The sequence below is a fragment of the Myotis myotis genome, unplaced genomic scaffold, assembly GCF_014108235.1.
Source record: "Myotis myotis isolate mMyoMyo1 unplaced genomic scaffold, mMyoMyo1.p scaffold_m19_p_3, whole genome shotgun sequence".
NCBI classification, from domain to species: Eukaryota; Metazoa; Chordata; class Mammalia; order Chiroptera; family Vespertilionidae; genus Myotis; species Myotis myotis.
The window spans coordinates 160,442,106-160,457,634 of record NW_023416335.1 but is presented as its reverse complement, the minus strand read 5'-3'; positions in this window follow the sequence as shown (position 1 = coordinate 160,457,634).

Sequence of the window (15,529 nt, the reverse complement as noted above, 5' to 3'; positions counted from 1 at the left end):
TCTCCCCAGATTCTGGAGTGAAAGGCAACAAGGGGACCAAGTTGTAAAAATCTGTTTGGTGTGCTCTGGATTTATTTCCTCTTGTACCACTTGCTGGCTGGCTGGTTCTTGGAGGGGTGTGTGTGTGTGTGTGTGTGTGTGTGTGTGTGTGTGTTGAGGGGAATCACTTGGTCCTGTAGGTCTACTTTCTCCTCCCTCAATGGTGCCCTGGAGACAGCAAAACATGCTGCCTACAGTGCAAGGAAGCAGGGCCAACAATTATCTAGAGTTATTTTATGTAATCAAGTGAATTAGGGGCCAAATCTGACTGGAGCTGCTGTCATCTTGAGAGAGTTGACTTTGGGGCAGGAAGAGAGGGTCTCGCTGTGCTTGGGAAAAGGAAAGGAAGGTCTGAGGGGTGGACCTGCGTGTCTTTCCAATCCTGTGAGGAAGCTAAGATGGGAAGAGAGGGGTGGAAAAAGAAAATTAAGATCCATAGTCCTTTCCTAACTTTGCTCGTTTGGTTTTAGGGGAATTTATTCCCTCTCCTCCTGAAAATGGAAAAGATGAAAGCAAAGAGGGGGGAAACCACTGTCTTTTATTTCTTCAGCTTCTCCCTGAACTTGTTGAAGGAAAAGCAGATTAAAAGAATTGGGACAGTCTTTTATTTCCCTTTTTTAGGGGCTCCAGTTTCTCCTTCTGCTCCTCACACATAGACGCATAATCATTCTTTCTGTATCTCTATCCCTCTTGGTCTGAAACATCAGAAATCCATAATTCTTGACCAATAAAATAAAACTAAACCCCTTTACATTTGAGTTTTTAGATTTCGGCCTCTGATCTTCCCTCCAGTGGGCTCCATTCTCTCCTCTTTCCCTAAAGCTCCCCTTTGCCTTAGACCTGACCACCCAGATATAAGGATCAGGCTGCTGGGGAGGGTTGGGGAGAGAAGTGTGTGGGGCCAACCTGGGCCAGGGCCCTTAGCTCTGGCAGGCTTGGTCCCCTGCAGCTGTTGCTCCCCCCGATGCTGCTACAGCCTCACTGGGAAGCCCAGGGCTGAGGGCTGGGGCTTTTTATTGAAGTTGGGTTGAGCAGTGGGGAAAGGCTGAGGGGGGCGGAGGGGGGGGGGACGCAGCCCAGGTTCACGGGGAGGGCACAGCATTTTCTCTTGCATCGCCTTTATATTCACCAGCGCCTCTGACCTTTCCCCCACCCCCATCTCCGACCCTCCCAAGCCAGCTCTGGCTCAGCCCCTGGTCTCCAGATAGGATGCCACTGCCTTTGTAGGGGTGGCGGTTTCTTGCCCAGAGTCATGGGAGAGGCCAGGCGCATGAATGCCTGCTAGCACCTTGTACCCCTCTCTCCACTGGCCAAGTGAAAAGAAGACAGGGTGAAACGACGACACCAATTTTCCAAGGTCCTTCTCTCCAAGCACCAAGAGATCCCCACAGGTCAAAAAGCCCCTTGACATGTAAGTAGTTAGCACTCGATCCCTCTGGGGGCGAGACGCATAGCAGTTTCAATTCTCTCTCTGTTTGCCATTTAATTTTTATCTCAACTCTGGTCTTGGGGAGGGAAGGCGGGAAATCTAATCCTGAACGGACGGCTTCTACTTGGGGAAAGTGGAGTTTCTGCGCTGAGTGGTGTACCTGAGAGAAAAAACTTGGCCTGAAAAGGGGAGAGAGCTGAGAAAGTGAGCCTGGGGGAAAGGCCAAGCAGGGCAACTATATTTCTTTGAAGCCTTCTCAGTGCTGTTTGTATGGAACTTGCCTACAAAGTTTTTTTCTGCAATCTGTGCATCAGCTTTTTTCATGCATGGATTTGGTGGATCCAGAGTGCCTGTGTGTATTTTGGGGGAGTGGTAAGGAAGATAAGACAATTAAAGGGCTCTCCAGAGCTTGGGGCCAGGGTAGCCCCTGCTAGGCACAGTTTGTCTGCTTTTCTAAGATTATGGGACAGTGACTACCAAGGGAATCCTTGAGATTGAGGGCGGTGTGATGACGGGAGGAGCAGTGGGCTGGGGCAGTTTCAGCCACCTTTTCTCTGCTTTTTGCCCAGTCCTGGGAGAGTTTGCCCTCACAAAGCCATTTCTCACGGTTTCCACAGCTTCTCTCTGGCACCCCACCTTTGGAGCGCTAATTCTAATGGAAAGTTCCCCTTTCAATAAACCATTCTCAGCTTGGAAAAAGAGAGGGAGGATCCCCCAACTCCAGCGGGCATCAGAGGGAATATTTATTGCCTCTCTGGATGTCATTACCTAAGAATACAATTTTATGAACTTCCTAATCTGTTAGCTTGATTTATCTGGATGGGCAGGAGCCCAAAATAAACATTTGGGGGATTTGGTAGAAAAGGAAGTCTTTGCCTCTGACCAATCTTTCTGCTAGAACTGACCTGCTTTTTCTGCACCCCGGTCACTAGCCACATTTTCCTTTTTCTCCTGCAGCGGGTCCCGAGTTTTAGCTGCCTCTTGAGAAGGAAGACTGGTAGGGTGCATTGTTTGAACCAGAGACCCGAGGGGGTCCGTCAGCCACCTCAAAACCTGTGCGGCTTGAGGAGCTCAGATCCCTTTTGGGTTTGGGGAGCAGAGGAGAAACCAAGGTTTGCTCACTGCCCTCCAGATCCAGGGGCCTCTTTTCAGAACTGGCTCTCCCTCCATTCCTCGGGATTTTTCCACTCTTCTCTCTGGTGTCAGCTCTGTAGCTTCTTTGAACCCAGGGTCCATCCAGAAGCTGAGCCCACATCCACGCAAGGAGGGGTAAGGCGTCTGCAGCCCATCCTTCCTGCTTTCAGTTCTGAGGCCCAGCTGACAAACCAGGAGGCCTGGGAAGCAAGGGTGGGTAGGGAGGGTCTGGGAGTGTGCTTGCCGGTGAAGAGGGTTACAGAGTCTAATAATGGGAAGGGACGATTTTAAATGTCCAGCCCCCATCAGCAACTGCCAGATTCTGGAAGATCAGGTTCTCTGGGGTCTGCTCTGCCAGCCGAGATAGGTATGGATCAAGCCCAAAGAAGTGTCACCTCTACTCACTCCTCCTTTCGGACCCTCCCTCTCAGCGTCAGAGATTGCGAGAGCAAAGTATATTTGAACTCCTGGGCAGAGAAATCCTAAAACGGAGTCTGAAGGCAGGCACTGCCAAATAGCCCAACCCTAGGTTCCCGCTCTAGTCTCTGGCTTCCCGGAAGCCGGGAGCAAGAGAAGGGGGCACCAAGCGGCTTGCCTTCATGGGGGTCCCAGCGCCGGGGTCTTGAGGATCGCGAGCCCCGCAAAGGCGAGATGCAAGAGGCTGGCGGTAGCCTGGCTCCTCCTCTGGGTTCCACGCCGAGTCTGCCCGGAGGCGCGTTGTCGCCTTCAACTGGGTCACGACCCCAGGCTTGGATGGAGGACAATAGGGCGCTGGGCTGGGAGGCGGACGCGGGGAGCGGGCTGCGTGGCCGCCTGAGCGGGTTCACTGCGCGATGAACCCGCTCCACACCCCTGGGGTTTCGCCCTTCAGAGCCCGAGCGCCGTTTCCTTTCCCCTCTTCCACCTTCCATTTTTTCATAGAAAATTGAGCGTGCTCTCAATGAATTGCTCTTCGACTGACCAATACCCCAATGTTACCATTACCAGATAAGATTCCCTTTTTCTTTACAAATGAAAGGATAGTTTTCTGAATTACAAGAGCAGGAAATGGGGCCCTCTCAAGATTTGGGGGGGGGGTGGGGGTGGGGGGTGGAGATGGCAGATCTAGTTAGTAGTGGAAGCAGTCCCTAACAGGGACTTGGCAGCACTGAAGAATCCCAGGCCATCAAACCAACAGTCTCTTCCATCAGAGGAATTCCAGACCAAGAATGGGTCCTCCCCCCACCTCCACCCCAAATCTTAGGAAAGCTTGCCTCCCTTTTCTTCTGGCCTTTGTCTCTGGAGGCCAGGTTAGGATCAGGGCTCTTATAAAAAGGGAAACACATTCTCAAATCTGATGGGCAGGGACAAGGCTGGGCTATCCATGGGGGGTTGGGGGGCGGGGGGGAGTGAGTGAGTCACTTGGAAAATTTCTCCCAACCAGTTTATTCTTGTTGGGAAGAGCTCTACTCACCCCATGGCCGTATTTGTGACTGTTCCATTGGGCGGTAGCACAGTATTTGTGACTTTGTACATGTGGATCTTCCCGTTCAGCTGGAACAGACTTTGGAAAACAAGGTTACAGAATAGGGGTTGAGTCCTAGATGGAGCGGGGAAAGGCAGACCATTTGAGGAGAGGAGAAAAATGGGGGAGGTATGGAATATTCCTCTTGTACATTTGCTCATGCCTTTAGCCGCCTTCCTCGAGCCCCTCACCTCAACCTAACCTGACTGAGAGACTCGAGGTGAGGTGGGGAGATGTGGGCCTCCCAGCAAGAAACCCTTCTTCTTGGACTTAAGTTTCTCTGATGATTTTGAACTGTTTTAGAATGTGACTGCCTTCAGCTCTGTCTGTCTGTCTTTGCTCGGCTGTTCGAAGGTCTCTGTGCAACATTCCTGCTGCTTTCTGTGTTCCATATTCCTCACATCCTTGCTCCTCAGGCCCTCTCATCCTGCAGTAATCCTCCAGGACAATCTCCAGCCCGTGCTGCTCCTGGAACTCTCCTTCAACTGAGAAAGCAGAGGAAGAGGAACCAAAAGGGGGGGCGGCAATCTGGGAGGGATAGCTGAGGTTCAAAGGTTTCTTGATGAGCTTCCAGTCCAGGCCACCTCAGGGGCTGAGCTGACAGCTCCAGAGTGGCCCCTGGGCCAGGAGCGAATAGAACAGGTTTTATAGCCTGGGGCAGATGTTGGTTTAGCTATCTCACCCCCAGTTCCCCTTTATCTCTTCTCCACCAAAGAGGCTACAATCCCCATTATACCTTTGTTCTCTTTCCTTTTCCCCCCTCCTCCCCCTCCTCTTCCTCCGTTTGATCCTTCCTGCTTTCCCCTCAAATTATTTCTTTAGATCTGGAAGCATCTGTTCCTGCCTGCCCCTCCCCCAGTACCCTCCTTTCCCCCCTCCCTTCACATCTAGCAGTCAAAGAAGTCCCCAAATGGAGGGCCTCTGTCCTCTAGCCAGTTCTGTTACCTAGGGCCCAGAGACCTTTGGACCCAAACTTTGAGACCACTCCCCAACCCCTAGTCACTTTCATTTTTTCTCCCAGCTGGAGAGGGTCCTGGAATTGCAGTTTGAGTCCTGGCCTGCCAGGGACCAGTGTCTTCTCTTGGGGGCAGTTATCCATTAAATTCAGGTAAAAGCAAGGAATCTGAAGTCAGAGGAATTGGTGCTGAATTATTTAGATAATTTGCCCTAGTTCTCTGCTGGGCTCTTTTGGGCTCCAGATTTTGACCATATCTTCAGTTCTGACATAGAGGAGAGATGGCCTTTTCTCACCTCTTTAGCTGGTCATTATCACCCTCTCTAACATTTTTTGAGCAATGAAAACACCCCTCAGTCCCTCCCAGAATTCCCTAATATAAACCAAGACAGTGCACATTGGAGAGCCTTTCTTCTCATCTTCCAAAAAATAAAAAAGAACCAAAAGTGACTCCCTCACATCCTCCTTCCTCCACTCATATCCAAGAATATGTAGTCTCCAAAGCTTGAAGGAGAGGGTTATAAACCCAATCAGGGCAGACAATAGCCTGCCTTTTTCTCTCAGTCAATCCAGTTGAATCTGTGTCCAGTTAATTTCAGGCCCAAGACTCTTGGTAGGCCTTTTTTTAGCAATAACCCATTTTATATCCCAAAGTACAAGACTGGAATATCCCAAGGTCCTTGTCCTAATGCCCACATTTGAAAACTGCTAGAGAAAGTGAGTCCTCTTCCCACCCTTCCCTCCAGCCCTACCTGGGATCCTGGCCCTTCTCTCCTTGAAAGCTGGTGGTTAGTCAAAAGCCCCAGATTTGTACCCCCCATGGCTCTGCCATCAGTTTCCACAGTGATGAGAGGTAACTGAACTACATTCTCCCCTTCCCTACCCCACTAGCTGGATAGACCTAGACCAGCCACTATGTTCTCTGGAGGAACCTGATCTAAGAAAGATTCAGGAGATCAGAGCCTATAATTTTGTTATAGCATCTCTGGTAATTAATCAGAATGGAAGGGAAGACTGGGGAGAGAGTCCCTCCCTCTAGTCTATAATTTCAGAGTCCTTTCTCTCTGTACACATGTTTACCTAGAGGCATACCCTCAAAACACAAATAACACATACATGCAAGGACCTCAACACATTCATTTCTTCTGTTCATATATGCATGAATAGGTGATTTTGCTAAAGGTAAAATGTGTGTATGTGTAGAGTTGATGACTGACAGAGAATAACATTCCAACTAGAGCACCTATGAAGTAGGTTCATTGATTTATCACTGATGTCACTTCACTGGTGTCCCCTGTTTCCCAAAGGCCTGCTCCTTTGCTGAAGACCATGTGGCATAAGGACTCATTCTTTTTTTTTTTTTTTTTTTAATATATTTTATTGAGTTTCTACAGAGAGGAAAGGAGAGAGATAGAGAGCCAGAAACATTGATGAGAGAGAAACATCGACCAGCTGCCCCCTGCACACTCCCCACTGGGGATATGCCCACAACCAAGGCACATGCCCTCGACCAGAATCGAACCCGGGACCTCTCAGTCCGCAGGCCAACGCTCTATCCACTGAGCCAAACTGGCTTCGGCAAGGACTCATTCTTGATTCTGCAATTTGTTTCCTTAGATCTGGGGTGGCTAAAGAAGAAGCAGGTGGGAGTCAGAGGCTTCTAGAAGATCAGCTTCCTCACAGTATTCTTGCTTCTATGTCATAGTTAAATCAACACCAGAAACATTTATCTAACCCTCCAATCTATGCTATTCTGCTCATAGGGCAGGACCTAGGAAACAACCAAAACCACCACAATAGCCACAGCAACTACAGAGTAACTATGTCCTGGGATTGTTAACAGCCTTACAGTGACACTGTAGGGTTGAGTGGATTAATGTATGAAAAGCACTTATATGAGCATTTGGCATACAGTGGTCTTTCAGTAAGTGCTATCTATTACTATTAACAACAATAGGCATTTTCTTAAGTGCTTATTAGGTACCAGGCATTGTGCTAAATTCATTCTCTCACTTGAGCCCTGTAATAACACTGTAAGGAATATGCCCCTTTTACAAAAGGGGAAGCTAATTGAGGCCCAGGAGGCTACTGATATGCTCCACTGGTAGAGCCAGGACTCCAATAGGACTTATCTGACACCAGAGTGGGTGCTCATGAACTCCAATTCTTTGTTCATGATGGCCATGGGCACTGGCTGATGGGACTGAGATTGGCAGGGAGCACTAGTGATGGTGTAGGGTAGCACCAGATTGAGGGCAATAAGCCTAGCAACCTGGGTTTTGCTACCTGGCTTGGTTTTGCCTTGGCAGGTTCTTGACCTCATCGACAACAGGCTCTAACCCAGTGGCTCGAAAACTTTTGGGTCTCAGGATCCCTTCACACTCTTAAAAATTATTAGAATCTCAAAGAGCTTTTTTGTATGGCTAATACCTATCAATTTTACCTTCTTAGAAATTAAAGCTGAAACTTTAAAAAATATTCTAAATAACAATAATAATAAATATATTACATGTCAACATAACTAACTTACTGTGAAAAATAACAATTTAGTGAGAAGAATGTCATTGTTTTATATTTAGGCAAATCCCTTTAATATCTAGCTTAATAGAAGATGATTGGATTCTCATATCTGTTTCTGCATTCAATTTGTTGTAATATATTGTTTTTGGTTGAAGTATATGAAGTACAAAGCCTCATTTAGATATGAAGTTGGGAGAGAAAGGACCTCACAGAGCTCCTGAAAGGGGTTCTGGGACCCCTAGGGGGTCCTTGGACCACACTTTAAGAACCACTAATCTAACCAACTGAGATAACCAGCAGAAATCACTGCATAATAATTATATTTGGCAGCTTTTTAGCTCTTTAGTGGTGCTTTTAACTCCAAAACTCATCATCATTTCATTATTCTATGCTATATTTAAATTGTGTTATTTTATGCAAGTTACTCAGTCTTTCTACCCCATAGATAGATAGGTAGGTAGGTAGGTAGGTAGGTAGGTAGATGTGCTATGTATGTTATAGGTGCATATTCATTATTTTTAGTATGAATGTGTAGAGTAAAATATAGATTTATAGATAAAACAGCTTTTATATGTTTAGCATTATTTGACATGGACAGCTGAGCTATTAATATCAGTCTTGTTTTTCAGAAGGGGAAACTGAGTCAAAGAAGGGTGATGTCACTTGCTGAAGATGACATACTCAGCAAGTGTTGGACAGTAGACTAGACCTCCTGTCCTCTGACTCCTAGACCTAGGCTCACCTGCTACAATCCCTCTCTCTAAAGACATGGTTGCATAACATGCATTTGGAAGATGAACACACTATTTATGAAAGGATATAGATTGATTTTAATTGGAACATACCTATATATGCGAGGAGAAAAATACTTTGTATCCCTGTGTGTAAAGTTACAGTGCTGTTGAGAGATACAAGGCACTAGCCTGCCAATGTTTTTCCTTCCTTACCAAATTCCAAGTGTCTGTGATCCAGGGCTTGATCTATCCATTGTCAGGGATATGTTTTCCTTTCAGGTTCCCTGTTGGTATGTTCTCACCAAGAGTATGATAGCCCAGCTCTTCACATGAACATACAGAAAAGGCGCACTTAGAAATAACAATCTGATCCCCTTCTCTTTTTTTCTATATATCATGTCTAACATACCTTTTCAAAACAAGTGACCTACCAGTGTACAACCTAGGAAAGCATAGCTGTTGAACTGAGGTGTGTATGTGTCTCTGAGATGCAAACGTGGAACCCTTGGGTGTCCAGAGACTTGTCTAGGCACATCCCATGCAAATGCATGAACAACTGGAGTCTCAGTTCTTTCATTAATCAGATAGGTATTTACTCACAAGTCCTATATTTCATGGCTGTATGAGGCTCATGTTTATGCACGATGCGATGGGAAGAACCCTCGGTGGGAAGTCAGGCTGCCTGAATTCTAGTCAGAGCTTTCCACTCCCAGTTGCCTTAAACAAATCACTACCAGTGAGAGCCACCACTTCCTCATCCCCATAATGGGGGGAAATCATTATAGCCTCAGCTATATCTCCAGATGGGGAGTGTAGTGGGGGAATAGTAGGAAATGCCTGAGTGAACGTGATTCTTTTCTAGTAGGGAAAAGTCAAACAAAATAGTAGAGAGAATAATATAATCAAACACTCATGTACACATCACCTCACTTTAACAGTGATCGACTCACAGCCAATCAAGTTTCATCTAAATTGAACCCAACCCTACCTCATATTTTGAACCAAATCCTAGACATCATATAATTTCTTCTGTGAACAGTTGAATTAATATCTCTATAAGAAAAAAACACACTTTTTACAACATAACCACAATCTGATTATCATACCTACTTTAAAAATGTAGCAAAATTATTTAGCTTTTAAAGTGTAAAAAAGATCTAAAAAACGCAGAGTAGCTGACTCCCCTGTGCCTCAGGCTCGGGGTTGATACATGTCAATAAGGGAAAATGAGGAGAATGGGGAGGAAAGGATGAAGTTTCCTTTTTTATTTCTATCTTAAAGTCCCAGTTCACTTCCAGAGCTTCCTCTCTCCTCATTAGGTACATTAAAAATGGGCTGAGAAGGGATCCTGGAGGTCTAGATGTGGTAGAGGCAGACAGAATGGGTCCTTGGGAGACACTGCAAACCTCATCTTGGAAGAAAATCACTTTTTGAGCCAGCTGGGTCTAAGCAGAGGGACTGTCCAACCATTCTCCAGCATCAGATTTCATCCTTGGCTTGCCTGGTATTTGAGAGACATCTGAAGTCTCACTGGAGTTACTGACCTCCAAATACATGCAGATACATCTAATAGCATCCTCTTATAGAAACTCAAAGGACATATGCCCAGAGGCACAGGCAAATCTACCTGCTCACACACTGGTCATTACAAACACATGCACACACTCAGAGGCCGATGCAAATGTACAAGTAAGTATCAGCAAACTCAGGCATGTGGGAAAACAGGCACAAACCCAAATACTCAGACATATGTGAATATGCAGGGATACAAACATGCAGGTCCAGGAACAAAAATAGAGAAAAAATCAAATACGAAAGCCCAGAGACATGCAAATACACATTGGGCCATTTTCACTAATGACCAGTTAACATGGCCAAGCCCCATTCCAGTTGACTCCTTCTCTCCCATCCCATCAAATGAAGGAATTATTGGCCAAAGCTCTCATCTGAGTCACATCCGTGCAAACGTGCACCTGAGGTAAGTCATCCCAAGGTCTTCGCACTGCCCCTACCAGCACAAGTTTTCTACCCCCAAGTCTTCCCTCTCTCCAAAAGACAAAACTAAGAGTAGTGTGGTATGGCATGTATGTGTGTACGTGTCCATATAAACACATATCTGTATCTTAACAAGACAGTTCCGTGAGGAGGGGGTGGACACTGGCCATGTACAGATTTCGCGTCACCTCAGGCTGACGAGGGAACGTTGCTTTGCCTACACTGTGTTACAGCTGTAGGTTAAACTGATTTTTTCACTAAATTGATTGACCAAAGTGGGTGTTTTGGCATCTTGTAGACGACCTGAGAATATATTCTCTGGGTCTGAGTGAAGCTGTGTCAATTGTCTGGGTTGATTCTTTTGAGTGAACTTACCAATCAATTCAAATAACGGTGATGGCACTGACTGGGCCTTGCATGGCCACAGAGTGATTCTGAGTCAAAAAATATGGACAGAATCTGACAGTTTAAAAACAAGATCCATCAATTAAGTAGAGATAAAACAGTGGGGCTGTTTGGCACTATGTTCACCAAAACCAGCCAATTGACGAAAATGTTCTCATTTCAACCACTTTTTGTGAAATGCAGCATCAGAGACTCAGGGGACCCAATGTGTTTGCATTGCAAGTTGGATCTACCCTGGCATTTAGAGGAAGGAAAGGCTAGCGTAAGTGGCTGTATACTTAGAAGGATAATGTGGTGATTCAAAGCTGTGCGGGTGATTGTATGAGTACATGTATCTAGAAATGTGTCCACTTAAAACTAACACCATTGGCAGGAAAGGAAAAGTTGTATAGTGTAACTGGAACTATCCTTTTATATAGAATCACAGAATGTTAGAGGTTTTTCTTTCTTTTTTATTGAATTTGTTGAGGTGACATTGGTTATAAAATTATATAGGTTTCAAGTGTACAATTCTACAATACATCATATGCATATTGTATTGTGTGTTTACCCCAAGTCAAGTCTCCTTCCATTACCATTTATCCACCGCCTCCCCCCCCCCATACCTCTTCTACCCAGAATGTTAGGTATTGAAGGGCCCTTAGAACACGTGTGGAAACTGAAGCTTGGAGAGTTTTAAAGGACTTGCCCAAGGTCACACAACAAGTGAATGGCCCAGACACACTTATACACCGTATCACTTTGCTGGGGCTGCCATAACGAAGTACAGTCTAGGTACTTTAAAATTGTTCTTTTCACAGTTTTAGAAGCTAGGAATCCAAGATCAAGGTGTTGGTATGGTTGATTTCTTCTGAGGCCCCTCTTCTTGGCTTGTAGTCTTCTTCACATGGTCTTTCTTCTGTGTCCGTCTGTGTCCCAATCTCCTCTTCTTATAAGGACACCAGTCATATTGGATTAGGGTCTACCCATATGACCAAATTTTACCTTAATTACCTCTCTTTAAAGGCCATGCCTCTCAATACAGTCACATTCTATGGTGCTGGGGGTTGGAACTTCAGCATATGAATTTGGGGGGAACATACTTCAGCCTCTAACAGACTGTAAGGCTCTGGACCCCTGAGTCCAATGCTACCAAGCCCACAGATAGGTGAACTGGTGTATTTTTTTCCTGAATTGATTCAATTTTGTTTTGTTTCTTAGGGGTCGGGAAGTTGTTACTTAGGACCGACATAAAATTAAAAAATGTTTTTCAGAGTCCAGGCCTAATGGGAAACCGAGTGGGCATTGCCTAAGGAATCTAGGATTAGACAGACCACCAAACATGAGAAAAAGACATTTCTAACCAGAATATTTGGACTAGAAGGAACCCTGTGAAGTTGACTTGACTGTCCAGACTGGGGGTAGGGTGAAAACTTACCTGGTGTGTTCAGAGTGCACAGGTGTCCAACAACTCTCATGACCCCAAGGTCTTCCTTATATATAATCAGCATCCTGGTGCTAAGCTCAACTCCCTTCCCTTGCATTCAGTCTTCAACTTTGGACAATAAGAAAGGTTTTTACCTAAGCTTGAGGAAGGCATGACAACATACTCAGGACAGCCAGCTTCCTCTTTCTCTCCTCCTCTGAGGCTGAGAGTAGAAAGTCAGAGGCCATAAAAGAGAGAAAAAAAAAAAGTGCTCTTACCCTTTTACTCTCTGTCCCGGGACCTTAAGCCCCTCTCCAGGCCTGGTCAGCTGTAGGGAGTGGATTGAGGTGATTTGGCATGTAATGTGGTGCAGAAGCAAGGGAAGAGAGAAACCCTCTAATTTTACAGAAATCACAGATGGGCTGCAGTGGGCACATGATGTGGGTATGTTGAGGCATGTGCCAAAAAAGTGGCCACAACCAGGCAGGAGGGCCCACATTATTATGATGGTTGGTGCCTGTGTTCTCTGCCATGAAAAACAAGCTTCGATTCTGGGGTTGGGAGGAAGCAATTCCAATAATAGTCAGCTGAAATGGGAAGAGAGCCAGATGCAGTGTGGTGGTAGGAAGAATACTGGTTTGAGGACCAGAACACCTGGATTCTGGTCTCTGTCTGAGCCTCAGTTTCCCTTCCTTCACAATGAAGTGGTTCAATTAGGTTATCACTAAGATCCTTCCAGCTCTGAGACTCTAAGCAAAAACTAGAGGGTGCTGGGGGGCAGGGAAGGAATACTCTTTGTAGCAAATCAAATGATGGACTATGTGTCTCCGTGAACCAAACCAGGCACAGAAAACCCTCCATCTTCATTCCAGAGTTGGTGGGGGGTGGGGAGTGGGGGTGTTAGCTGTGGTGTCTCCTCATTTGACAACTCAACCTTTTCCACCGGGCTCCTGCAGACACGCCATGGGGAGCTGTTTCCCTTAAGTACCCTGCCCTGAGGGGAGGGAGGCCAAGACAAGATGTGGCAAAACAGTGGGAGGGGTGTCTGCATGATGCCAGTCGCCAGGTAAAAACAGAGAAATCAGCCCACTATCTGCTTAGTTTCAAATATCAGAATAAAGGGATCCAATTGTATAGCTTTCATCTGAAGTTAATGGATAATGAGATGCAGGATCAGCCTTATGCAGTGATGCAATTTAAAGCCCCCAGAAGGCTCTGTTTCCCACTCCCCAATTATCTTGCCACCGAAATGCCTTAAGTTCCACCAACAGAGCACATGGTATTAAGTTCAGTCCTACCAGATCACATCCTTTAAAATACAAAAGCACCATGGGGATACTTTATCAAACAAGGATAGAACAGAAAAGTAGTGCTTAGAGGGGAAGCTCAGGAGATGAGGGGCTCTGAAGATTTATCTCTAGATACCTCTCAGCTCAACATTGGCTGGCCCTTGTGAGAAAGCTAGACTCTGCCTGGGGAAGTGGGAATCAAGGACTCTCCTAGAAACCAGACGCCCGAGCTAAGGGTATATTTCCAGTCTTGGGAAAGAGGTGGGTAGTTATCATGCTGAAAAATCATAGGTGCTGCTGGTTAAACTGAATTCAGGGAGATGAAAATTCTGATAGTGCACATGCACTTGGATCTGCCACTGTAGAGGCCAGGGTAGAAGTGCCTTGTGGAGCCCTGTCTACATGACCAGAGGATGTAAAACTATTTCAGAAAAAAAAGTTCCCCCCATTTATGTGATTATCTGCTGTTTATCTAATCCAGGAGACATGATTTGGAGGTGTTAAAACCTAGGAGATGAGGAAACACCCAGCCAGGGTTCAAACCTGGCTATGTGACCTTGGGCAGGTGACTTAACCTTTCTGATTTTACATTTCCTCATGAAATTCAGCAGAAAGCACCTGGCATATAGGAATCCTCTGTGAATGGAAGCTATTTTAGATGTGAGTATTGAGGGGGCTTCAGGACACTACCCTTGAATTGGAACCAAGTCATCGAATGAATGACTACCGTCTTCTCAAATCATAAGCTAGAGCCAGCCGTGGGCAAACTACGGCCCGTGGGCCCCCCGTTTGAAATGAATAAAACTAAAAAAAAAAAAAAAAAAGACCGTACCCTTTTATGTAATGATGTTTACTTTGAATTTATATTAGTTCACACAAACACTCCATCCATGCTTTTGTTCCGGCCCTCTGATCCAGTTTATGAACCCATTGTGGCCCTCGAGTCAAAAAGTTTGCCCACCCCTGAATTCATGCATGATCTTCTTAGCCAGAGGATTCCAGTCTTTTTCCAACTTAATGCTACCTCTCAAGATCTGGTTATAAAAGAAGCAGAAAGAGTTCTGGATCCTTCCAAGCAGCCTAGAAACCTTGGATTTGGGACAAGGATGGCCTTACCCACAAACAGGATGGGTGGCTATCTCCATGATATGGTTAAAAAAAGGCATAGGCCAACCTCACACAAATTTATATCATGCCACCTGCCATGGGTCTGAAATTCCATCATGGTAGCTATTTCCTTCCATCTGGGCAATGGCCTCTGAAGATCACTACAAAAAGCACACCAAAAAAGTACATTTCAACACATTGGTGAAGGTCCTAATCTGGCATTCTGGCCCCGTAGAGATGGGGCTGGGACTCAAGATGAGTAAATTTTGATAGGAGTGGGGATGTGAAAGTGCCAGAGGCATACAATGGGAAGCATGGGTAGCAGAAAGACATGAGGACCATGGAAAGGGGAAAAGACACCAAATGGCTTATGGGACCACTGAGAATGTCACTATGCCACCTGTGGTTTAGGGAGCTAAAAAGTACGTTCAATTCTAACTTTTCCAGTTCATCTTCATATTGACTCTACTTGGCTCTTATACCCTCTAGTTCAGGCTTGCTTCTTCCCAGGAGCAACTGCATACTTGGGCAGAGAGGTGGAGTGCTGGCCTCAGGGACTAGGTAGTTTGAACAGCAACACCCAGGATCTCAATGACAGGCCAAGAGGCTCTGTCTCTGACCAGGACTGTTATGACATCAGCTACAGTTCTCCATCCTGGGTTGGGGCCAAGGAAATGAGTATCTAAGCGTATGCTCTGCAGATAACGGGGACTCTGGGGGCCTTTTAGGTGGTCCAAGAGTCCACCCAGAATCCATCATCCAAAACTATGTGTCTGGTTTGTGTTTTAATTATAATCTCTGAGAAGATATGAATTTATATTTAAAAGTACAAAGAAATGAATGTTTTTTAAAGCATAACAATTTTCATGATTATTCACTCAAAAATATGTGTGAATATTATATATAAATTCTTCTTTTCTTTCCATTGCCAAAAGAGGCCAATGAGATGTGTGGGGCCTGGCATCTCTGAGCTCTATCTGGCCTGAACAATCTGAAGGCCACTAATGTGGACG